The following is a 12483-nucleotide window of genomic DNA, read 5'->3' as shown; positions in this document are numbered from 1 at the left end:
CACACCCCACACACACACTAAGACTCCATCTCACACACACATGCTCTAGGCGGAGCATTTGTTCCTACCACCCTTCATCCAACCTTACTCGTATGATAAACAATCACCTTTATTGACTTGCATAACATGGACAAATTCCACTTTACTTTAGTAGTCAGCAAACTTATCATCTGTACCCTTATAAAAAAACGAGTTGGCGGTGATGGTGTGCCTGCCATCTTGTAATACAGGCCGTATGATCTATATCTGAGGATAGAAAGCAAACTATGATAATTTTACAAAAGATACCCGCACCTCTCTCCACATCATTATCTCCCGCAACCTCATTGCTGAGCAATTAAAATAGGAGTAAGTCTCTGGAACAATCTAGCATGCATGGTGGCCGCTGCCGCCTGCCGGCGCCGTCCATCCCCATGCCTCCGCCCATTCCGACCACCATTCACCACCACGCTCCACTCCTCCTCGCCTTATCTCTCATCTTTCATTTTTTAGATGACATTCTCGAGATACCAGTTTTCCGATAAAATTCTCGAGATATCATTAGTTTTTACACATGGGATTACTCCTGCATGGGTCAATCACAACAGGTGTTCTGTAAAAAAATGCATATTGATGTTCCGTGCAATGCACGAGAATCTTTCTTGTAATTATATAACGCAAATCACGAGCAGGAAGTGACATTTTTTTGACACAACCACGTTAACATGGCCACGTAAATCACTAGCTAAAGTAAATACCATTGTACTTATCTCCCGATGCAAAAGGTTGAGTAGATGTCCGAAGAGTAGAGTCGCACACACGCACTCTGTCTCTCAAAATCTCTCTCTCACACACACCAGTTACGTGACACCCACTTAAGCAGACACGTATGTTACAATTTGTGCACCCGCGGGTACACGTGATGCTGCGCATTTATTTAAGCCGGAAGGCGAACCCAAACAGTAGCCGCATTCGTTCCCCTCCCGCCGCCTCTTCTCTGGTCGCCGTCGCCCGGTAGCCATGGGCCGGCCGAAGGTAACAACAATCGCCATACTCCCGCCGGAGCGGCGCTTTAATATGGAAATTTTAGTGGTCATGCATGCATCTTTTTGTGCTAGCACTCCTATATAAGGGTTGACCGGTCGCTTCCCGCGGACGTGCGCGGGCGGTGCAAGACGAATGAGAAGGGAAGCAGGCTGTGGAGTAACATTTTTACCATAATTTCTTTGGAAACTGAGTGCAATAATTGAGTAGTTTTGCAAACTACCAGTACTACACCTGAAACGGTTCAAAACCTATACTCCCTTGCCAGCGCGCGCTTCCCGCGTGAAATGGTCAGCGTCGCCCTGGAGCGTCAGTGCCGCATTAATGCCCGCCCAGAGCGGAGGCGACCTCTCACTGGCGCCAGCTTTGAAGTGGCGCGACGACCGAGAGAGCGCCGCTTCCCGGTGCACGCGACTGCTCCGCGTCGAGACTGGCCATAGGCCCTGTTTGGATCCATGGGTTAGAGTTAGTTTGAGCTAGTTGGGGCTCAAATAGCCCTAAAGTATCCAAGCATGAGGGTTTAGATTGGAGCAAGTTGCACCGAACCCACCAAAAAAAACTATCCCACCCAAGAGGTGCTAACTGGAGATAGTTCTCATTGGGACCACTAAAAAATCACTTTTCTCTCTCCATGAAGTGCATTTATTGTCAATCTAACCCTGTCACCCAAACACCTCTTTGGCTACAGTTAGTTCAGGGTTAGTCATGAGTTAGTCTAACCTCTCGCTAAGTTAGAGTATCAAACAGGAGCAGTATAGGACATGCAAGTTGCTCAAAGCATATAGGCAAATTCGTACGTGAAAGGATTTTTTCTTTTTGAAAACGGAACGTGAAAGGAATTTTTTGAGAATGCTCTTGGCATGCCGCTAACATGTGATAGTTAACCGACCTCAATAGACGGCAGAAACGCCAGCCCGCCGCACTTTGATAGAGACGAGGAGGGAGAAGCGATACAGGCTGCTGGATTACTAGAGATAGGTGTCGCACGGAAGCCAAGAAATATGGTGATAGCATGGGTTAGCCATGTACTAGTATGATGTAACTACATTGGGCTGCCGTGTTTCGTACTCTTCCAGTCCACTGTGGAGATGATTGGTTAATTTTATATCGCTGAATAATATTAAATATTATGAGTGCAGACGCTCCACCACGAGGTTCCTTGCTCCTTCTCGGTCGTCCGGAATCTATGTTCTTCCACTCTATTTTTTTTACGTGAGCTTTGTTCATCCTTTTGCTAACACGCGAGACATCTAGCATCAAGGTGCACGTGTTATGCAAGGATTGTTCCATCTATATGAAGAACACGTGGGACTGGAACTACGAGACGGACATGTACCCAGGAGTGGACGTACGAACCTGAGTAATGTAGCGCAGTAAGTGAAGTAGAAAGGCACAAATGGTATGAACATGCGTGGCATATAGGGTGTGTTTGGTTGCGTTCTCGTCTCAGCATAGTTGTTCCCTCTTCATGGATGCTCAACTCAACACCCCACTTCATGCATGCTCTCTTCATGCATGCTTCTAGTGTATTTGTGCTAAACTAGTGTGGACTCATGCACCCTCCATACACTCTACCAAACACCCAAAAGTAGGTCGAGAAGGGAACTCTTGGGCAGCATTTGTCTCTTACTACGTACTACCACTAAATGTTGTACGTGCAATGCACGGTGATGTTATGGAGTACGTGCCTAGGTACTCTACTACTACTATATTAGTTGGAGGCACACATTAACTTTTATATTTGTTCACGTGTATGCCCCGAGACCTTCCAACTAGACGTGTCTTTCTCTCCAGGTTGCACTTTGTATCGTTCATACCACTAAGTACTACTACGTGTGGTCTCCGACCCAGAAGTGGAAGAAGTGGAGACGCTCTACCACGCTGTTTTTTTACGCTGGGCTCTACCACGCTGTTCATGTCCCAGTCCTTTCACTAACGTGTGGGACATCCAGCACATGCCGTGTTTGGCACCCTTCGTCGTAAGAGTTGAAACGCTAGCATTCATCAGAAATAAAAAATAATTATAAATCGGCAGTGATACTATTTTTTTGCGAACCAATCAGCAGTGATACTATACCACGCGGTTTCCTTGCTCCTCGATATCGGAAAGAATACTTCCGTTCGCCAACATGTGGGACGTCGACCATCCTGGTCCACTTGCCATGCACGCAGAACTCCAAGGGAGAGTCACCCAGGTCGTCGCGCCGCAGTAACAATGACTAATGAGCCGTCAAATCACAGGCCCACTTCCCACTTTGAAGTTGCTCGGACGAAGGAACCATCATGACTTCGTTGAATTCCGCTTCTTGAAGAAAACTACTGTACCAGCAGTACTGCTAGCTACAGTAGTTACTCCAACAGAGGCCTCCTTTCGTTCATAGGATAGGAATATGAAAATCATAGGAAGTGAGATGACATGCATCTCAATTCCTATAGAGAAAGAGATGCCATTTGATGCTTAGGATAGGAATTTTTCCATTTAGTCTAGGCTAATGTACTGGTAATTTGCTCTAAAAACAACAGTAGTAACTAGTAGTGTTGGTACATGCTCGTACTCAGACATAGACACACACACTAACTACTAGTACTACTACTTCTCACATGCTGGCCAGACGCCATCGTTCTCCTTCCCGGCTTTGTCGGCGACACCCCACCGTGCTTGGATCTCCGCCGACCTCTCCGCAGCAGCGCGTGTGTCCTTTTCTTTCTTGAGGCGGCGGGCTCTCTTTTCTTGAGTGCTTTCTGACTTTTCCGCTCCCTCTGTGCGGCTTTGCCCGCCTCTTGCTCTACCGCCCATTCGGCCTTGGCATCTTCAAATTCCTCCCACATAGTTGTGAGGTCGCGAGCGGCGATGAACTCGGCATGGCGGGATGCCATCGCTTCCCTACCATTTTGTGTGCGGTCGTGTGCGGCAAGGAACTCGGCGCGGAAGGATGCCATCGATGCCTTAACGGTTAGTGTGCGGCGCGGTGGCATGAACGACGCTTGGTGAGAGCTCTGCGGTGGAGTGGCCGGACAACCGTATAGTGCATTGGTTTGTCAAGAGCTCAAGGACAGAAGACGAAGCAAATTTGGATTCCCCTTCAATCCTGGTCATTTATTACCGAGTAAAATGCATTGGCGGTCATCGAACTTGTCTTGATAGCTCACTTTGATCATTGTATACAAGATATGGTGATTATACGGTCACTGGCTCAGCATATAGCTCCGTATTTGTCTGGTTGACCAGTCAAACAGTCCGCATGCGCCTCATCAGCTCGTGTTCTTTATCTATCTACGCGGGCCTACCTGTCAATGGAGAAAGAAATACTGTAAAAACCAAAATTATGCGTATGTGGGGAATCAAACCACCGACTCGTCGCTGCAACACACCCTCGTCAGCCAAATGAAAATGAAATACTTCGCGTCACACACTCACGCTCATGCTGTCAAAGCATGCTAATGCATGCACGTCGCCCTCTAAATCAAAGTCCTGCTCATGGCGCAACGCAAATGGCGAGCCCATCACCTGCGAGCCCCGGCGGTGCCTGACATTACTGTTTAGACGTTTGATGGAGGCCTACGCGAACGCCGAGCATGTATTCACCTGGCTCAACACCAACGGCCATACTCGGACCGCCTTGCTCATGTATATCATCCATCACAACGACAATCTATAAAACAGCCTAAACTAGAGAGGGTACTATGGTAGTATGGTACGGAGTATGTACTATCGTGAGCGACCGATCTTAGTGCCACTACACACCGAAACCCCTTCCATCGCTAGCGCGCGTTTCCCCCCTGAAACGCTCACCGTCTCTCGAGAATGTCAATGCCGCATTCACCGGACTTAACTGCAGGTGCAATTGGTGAGTCACTGACATGCGGGCCAGATCCCCGTTGGGCCCACATGTCAGTAACCCAAACGCATCTGCAGTTAAGTCACTGAAGCAGCGTCCGCATTCACGCCGGACAAACCTAATCCGGCGCCAGTTGTCCATCCGTCTGCCGCGGCTCATTGCCATTCGCCCGCTATATTAACTTGAGCCCCAGCTCCCAGCCATAGCCAAAGACCCACACTTATTCTCCTGCGGTCCCTTCCTTCTGTCGGCACCACTTCAACCATGGCCTCCTGGCGCTCCGAAGCTCTCTTGGACGTACTGTCGCAGGAGCAGACGAGGGACATTGGCGGCTCTGCTCCGGGCGCGCTCCAAAGCTCTCTTCGACGTACTGTCGCAGGAGCAAACGAAGGAGATCGCCGGCACCCCCCGGCCGCCCTCCGCCGCCACGACCACGAAGCCGGCGCGTGTGCGTGGGCGCAGCCGGCAGCGAGGAAGAGTAGTACATAGTAGGTCGCCACCGCTCTAGAGGAGGAGGTTATCGAGGCGGATGAGGAGGAGGCAAAGGCAATGGCCGGCTTTCTCGGGTTCATGGCCGGACATGGTGGTCGGGCGCCGGTGATCATTTAGATTAGGTTTACAGTAGGTTTTAGTACGGTTTGTGTGAAATATGTAATGAATTTCGTCCGGTTTGTAGGAAAAGTTTTCGAAATGTAATGAATTTCATCCGGTTAATTTGAAATTTGCTTTGTTTGCACGAATTTCGTCCGGTTAGTTCATATAGTTGTCGAAAGGTATGCGGGCAGCATCGGATGGCATCCATCAGTGTCCTCGGACAGATGCCGGTGTAAATTTGTGGGCCAGCACTAGAGATGCCCTAACTATCATGCTATAATCGCTAACAATCCTCCATTATTTGGCAGGGAACAGTTATCCCTCGATCAAAATCAGATCCGCGGTGTTTCGCACTCCTCCCGTGTACGAGTGTAAACTCTTGCTTACATAAAAATGGAGCAAGTGGACGGCACTGTAGCACGTCATATCACTCGAACTAGCCCGCCTAACGAGCGGGAAGGCACCGCCCTCGTCATTTTGTTCTGGATTGCTATCGATCGATCGCGCGAAAATGTTACGCTTCGCAAGTTATAAAGGAAAAGGCGGCACACTTACGACTCGTACGCGTCGCAACCCCGACAGTCCGGCTTGCACGCCGCTCACCAGAGGGGACACGCGTTGTCTTGAAATTTCACTGACATGTGGGACCATAATTGAATAAACCGTCGATAGCCGAAATCTAATCGCTCGGCGGGCGTCGACTGAGAAGACAGAAACGGGGGAGGGAGAAGAGATCGCCCGCCCGCCGCGCACGGACTCCAAGAAATATATGGTGATATGTGAGGTGGACCATGCTGAAGTCCGGACCGCTTCCGGAGCCTGCTCTCACCGCCCTGGCCCCTCAAGACGCCAGCTGCCCGCCGCATGCATGCATAGCAAGTAGTACTCCTTATGTGGAGGAGAGAGAGGCATTGACAATGTCAAGGAGTGGGCTCTGCAAGAGCCCGTCTCTACACGTGCTCCTAGGTATAAAAAATAATTCTAAAAAAGGCATAAAAAACAATTGTGTCTTAAAAAAGAAAGGTAAAAAACATTTGAGAGAAAATAGATAGAGAGAAAGTGAGAAAAAGCTATAACCTAGGCATTACATGAGGAAGGAGGGAGTGGTGCACATGCCAAGTTCACTGGGCTGCCGTGTTTCACACTCCTCCGTCGTAACAGTGGAGACAATAGCTTTCATCAAAAATAAACAATGAATACTCGTTGCTCGTCCTCTATATCGGAAAGAATACTTTCATTCGCCGACATGTGGGACGTCGACCATCCTGGTCCACCTGCCATGCACAAAATTATCCTGGTCTACCCCGGTCGTATCGCAGGCCCAACCTTTCCCACTGTAACTTGCTCGGACGAAGGAACCATCATGACTTCGTTGAATTCCGCTTCTTCAAGAAAACTTACTGTACCCGCAATACTGCTACCACACGCGAAGACTGGACGACACTGTACCACGTCATATCACTGAAACCCACTAGGCCAAACTAGCCCGCCTAGGTCATCTATTTTGGAACGGAGGGAGTACGTCTCTGCACTGCTATGATTTTGTGTTGCACGTTCTCTGTACTTTTGCTACGATTTTCCTACCCTATGAACCAAATGAGGCCTGAACGTATGCCGACTATTGTCTGATCGATCGCTAAGCCTACAATTTTAGGAGCTAGGGCTATTGGTCGATCGACGAGGGATAAGTATAAGCGTACCACGAGCTCATCAGCCCCAACGTTTCTCTTCGGTGAGTGTTTTGCAAGTACTATAGCTCGCATAGTAGCTAGCCTACTAACACCAAGAATCATCAAACAAGCCCTCCTGATATGATAAACAGTTCAAACTTACATCTAAGCATGCCATATATTACATCAAAAGCTGGTGAGGATACATCTGTTTCCATAACTCGGAGAGGATTCACATGATTCATCGCATGATTCACTATCAAACAAAAGTAGCAAGATCCTCCCACACAAGACAGTGCACTAGCCCTAAGATGGTTTGATAACACGCATCGTTCTGGTAATTAAACACAGGGCAATGCAAACTACCCTGAAGGATTAGCACGACCAACTATTTCTTGTCATCGATCTCTCGGGCAATGACCACCGCACGGATAGCAGCATGGGAATCGATTTCTGGGGCGATGTCCACAGGACTGACCGCGACATCGGAATCGATCTCTGGGGCGTTGTCCACAGGATGGACAGCGGCATCGGAATTGATCTCCACGGCGTTGCCAACAGGACGGGCCACGACATCGGAATCATCAAGGATGTCCACCGGCACCTGCACAACCCTTACATATTAGCAAGCACATTGCAAATAATCAAAAACCACAACTATGGTAATAAGCCATTATTTTTTACCTTGTGCAGCTCACCGGGGGATCTCATCCCTCCGGGGGCCATCTCCTCGTCCTCGATGGGGGCCATCACCTTGCCAGGGGAATACTGCTTCTCAACGGCGACTATCTCCTCAAACTCGGTCTTGAGCCTCACATAGGTGGCAATCAGAGTTCCTGGGGTAGGCACGGTGGGGCCCTTGCTGTTCTTCCAACTTTCTTTGAGGAGTTCGTCCGCCAACGTCCCCAACTCTTTGGCTAGTGCTTGTTTCTTGGAGTTCTTCGTCTCCATGGGTTGGCCCGCCAACATGGTCAACTCGTTGGTCGGTGCTCGCTTCCTGGAGATCGCTGTCTCCAGTGGGTTGTCCGCCGGCAACCCTTTGCCTAGTGCTCCAGGATCCATAAATGAACTGACAAACAAAAAGCAATCGAAAGGAAACCACAGTCGCAATGAAAACGGGAAAAGAATAGGATGTGAGAATCGGTCGGTGCTTCACAAAAAGAAGATTCTTGGAATGAAAATATAGCAGCATAACTGATTCGCCCACCTTTCCTTCGTCGGTACAGAAGAAAAATGGCAGAAGTGAGTTGCCTGGAGTGAGGTTTTCTTCAAGAAAGGGAAGAAAGGGCTTGAACGAGCGTTCCAGTGAAATGATGGTTGCTTCGTCTAGTCCAACTTGGAGGCCACCTTACCACTGCTGGTAAAGGTGTGGGCTTTGTGATATGACGGGTCATGACGGCCACACCGGCGTGACAGGTGAGTCTCGACTGTAGCACCTCGCTGTGATTTGGTGGATGGCACGCGGGCCCGGATGATTTGAAATGTCCCGCATGTAGGTAGAGCGGCTAGTCATATAGGAGTGCTCAATATTGTGCACCGCGACCAAGGCTGAGAGGAAAACGAGAGAACTACGTAATTAATGCATGAGTTTAATTAGGGTAGTTTTGTAAAGTACGAGATACATTCCTCCAATCGCAAAATGCCTTGGTTCATGAGATTTGAGATTTGAGCCCTATAAACCGGAATGGTGGGAGTACTGCACACGGTGTAGTCTAGTCACTTGTTGAAATCTCTAGAAAGGCAAATACTCCTTTCCGGTTTACAGGGCTATACTACTCCCTCCGTCTAGGTGTGTAAGTCATCTTACGAAAACCAAATAGTCCCAAAACACTTAGGCACGGTGCATTAACTTCTACCTTGTTTCTTGTTTCTTGACATATCAATCAATAAGAGATGAGAGGTGTGCATGATTTTAATGACTTGCAATGGCTAGTTCATTGCATGCAATGCTATTAATTAGCAAATAAACATTGGTGGCCCCAGGAGGAAACGGTGCTAAGGGCGTGGACCTATGCAGAATGAGTATCAACCAATGGATAATGGAGTTTAATTGTTAAACAATAGCAATTTTGTCTCATGCAAGAGCCTGGCTAGTACTCCAAGGAACCGCACCACGCGAGCGTTCGCAACTGCCACCTTCGGCTTGCGCTTGGCTCTTCGCCTCTTCGAGAAGACGAAAAATGATGTTACTCCTACTTCTACAGTATCGAATCCACTGCTGCATGTCCGTCCACCTCGTGCGGGAGGGATAGCGTGTAGCGAAAGCTTCTACTTACTGCTCCTGCCTTTGGGTCTATGACAGGTGGGCCCAACAGGTGGTTGGCCCTCCAGTCATGCAGCCAAAGGCAGGTGCAGTTAAGGCACCGGAGCTCAGTCCGCGAGGGAGAGGGCGTTGTAGTAATCAAATTTCTCCGTCTTGTACGAGTTGACGCGACACATCAAAGCATTGCACTCAATATAAGTCTTTTTACACATTTAAAATGGGCTACTTCGTATGTAGGAGTAGACATATTCTGCTTCGTATGTAGTGACTTGTTGCAATCTCTAAAAAGACTTATATTTGGAAATGGAGGGAGTACAACGCATGCATGCATGCCGTGACTTTCCTTTTGATACTTGCATGTGTTGATTTGATGCACCATGCCAAATTTTGACTAGAAATTTAACTAACCAAATTTTCATGCATGTCACAAAAAATTACGGGGCTGTTTGGATAGTGACTATGTTTGTCTTATGTTGCCACATTATTTTTCCCACACTTGCCACACTTGCCTAACCTGAGTTGCTCAAATTGTTATACACACTTTGGCTTGCCTAAGGGAATCTTGCCACAATTTTTGTGTCTATGACATGTGGGGTTCACTGCTAATAAAAAAATTCTTGTCTTAGGTGTGGCTTATAAAAAAGACTTATATTTAGGAACGGAGGGAGTAGAAAATATAAATAATAATGCATGTTGGGGCAACCCACATTTCCGCTAATTTTAGCCGTGGGCTTGTTCACAATTTTTACAAGGGGTTGGTTGTTCATTTAATGGAGGGACTTGTAGTACCAGACTTGAACGATACAAAGTGCGACCTGGCACACCGTAACACCACTTGGAACAAGCGGGTAGCTATCTCAAAAAACAATCAACAACTAAAAAACCGCGACCTGGCATGTAGTAGTACACAATTTTAAACGATTGTTTTGATGGAGTGAAAAAGGAAAACTACCCCACTACGTATATATAGGCCGGAGCCTCCGCGCTTGCTTGCTAGGGTTGCTCTATTCACACACTCTCATCCTCTCCAGATCTAAACAAGATAGGGGTAGTAACACTATCTTTCTCCCTTCAAAAAACACTGGCTTTCTATCCTCACCGCTGGTTACAGATCCGGACGTATCCCCCTCCGCCGGTGAAGGGGAGGAGGGGCAGCGTTTAGGCTGCCGTCGACAGCAAGGGAGGAGACCCACTGCCGGCCGCACTGTTATCTCTGGCCGAGTGCCGGCGCGGGAGGTCCTCCGATCCCTTCGTCATTGCCTGTGGGCGGATCCGGCCTCCCGCCGCCCACCTATCCACATCCCGACGACCTTCAGGTATATCTTTGTTCGAAACCGCCTTAGCTCTACTTCCCCAGCTCACTACGTCGCTGCATGTGCATCATTTTCTACCTCTCAGCCCCTCTCGATCGGATGGTCCAATGTCACATTTTTTTCTTCTATTGTTAGAGGTAAAGCTACTTCATGGAGTCGAATCTTGTACTCCCTCCGTCCGAAAATACTTGTCATTGAAATGGATGTATCTAGATGTATTTTAGTTCTAGACACATCCATTTTGATGACAAGTAATTCCGGACGGAGGTAGTACTTGGTTCAAACAAGAAATAAAGTGGGGGTGGGGGAATTTAGTATGTACATCGGACTTGGTACAAACAGGAAGGAAAGGGAGTGAAAGTAGTACAGACTGGTCATCCAACCGGTCTCTTGGTTGAAAAGGGAAATATAGGGGTAATGCTGTACAGAGTGGTATGACCAGAACTAGATTTGCTATCCACACATAGGAGTAGGTGGCTAGAGTGAACAAAAATGGGACCAACCCAGATATGTTTCTTGGATGTTTGTTTCTCGGGGCAACAAACTATGAATCACCACTTTATGCCCCTGTTTACGTACATGGTGCTGGACTGCTGGTGCACCCACTGTCCCATGCCCTTATACCAAATATTTTAGCTGTTCTTAATCTAATGTCCCTGGTAAAATTGAAGCCATGCCACTGTTATAAGCCATGACAAGTTTAGCCAAATGTTTTTGCCTGTAATTGTTTGAGACTCTGACTGTTTCCTCTGTGCCTTTTTGTGCAAACAGGGATATCCAATTCACCTGGTTGCTGTTGTGACCTTTTGGTGCACTGCACAAAACTCTTCTTAAAAGAAGTGACTTTTGTGCTGTTTAACTAGAATGTCAGAATGGAACAGTTGGTTCATTTTGGTGGAACTGCACAAAGGGAGATCTGTGTTCCAATCCTCATCATCCATATTGGCGCCATAACCTTCCTTTAGGTAAGAATGATATTTAATGCATGTGTTCATCTCTATTTTCCGACTGCCATGAGAAAATAATGTTGTTTTTTACTAGTACACTTGTACTCCCTCACTGACAAAACCAATTCTAAATTAGAAGGCCAATCATGTACTTGGTTTCACCAACTGGTGAGGAGAAAGAGAAACAGAGCATGAAGAGGAGGAAGAAGAAGAAAAAACAGTGCCAAGGCGATCTTGCTGAAGCCAGAGGCCTCAGTCGAGGCCATTCAAGGGCTCCGGCAACGACTACCTTACATGTGAGACGATCCTGCAGGGAGCCCTTCCACTTCTGCTGTCTCACTTAATTAATTAGGAGTACTTAAGTACCACTAATTTATTACTGCCTAATTTTCCTGTTGGAGTTAAACAAATCTTTAGTAGGACCCTATGCTGAATCATATATGTGTGTATGTTTGTCTATGGAGGTGAATCATGTGGTGGAGCAGGGAGGGAATATTATTAGTGTCATGACATAATAGTGCTATTGTTTTGCATGTCAATTTATTGCCATTGGTTCAATGAGGCAATGTTTCGCGTATTGTCCATCATGAATTTGATGCTACTGTTTGAGTAATATGCTAATGTCTTCCTATCCTTTCTCACTAAGCTAATGAAGGTTTCACCTTGTTCCTACTTGTGCGAACAGGGATCATGTTGTGCCAATAATACATTTTAGTGGAACTACACAAGACAATACAATGAACTGTATCCCAGCCAGTGCTTTAACTTTGCTGGAAGTTCTTGATAATCTTTCGATATAATCTCAGCACTGGTAAACAAGAGTGATTTCAACCA

Source organism: Triticum aestivum, chromosome 2D, assembly GCF_018294505.1.
Source record: "Triticum aestivum cultivar Chinese Spring chromosome 2D, IWGSC CS RefSeq v2.1, whole genome shotgun sequence".
Lineage (NCBI taxonomy): Eukaryota > Viridiplantae > Streptophyta > Magnoliopsida > Poales > Poaceae > Triticum > Triticum aestivum.
This window is presented reverse-complemented; position numbering follows the sequence as displayed.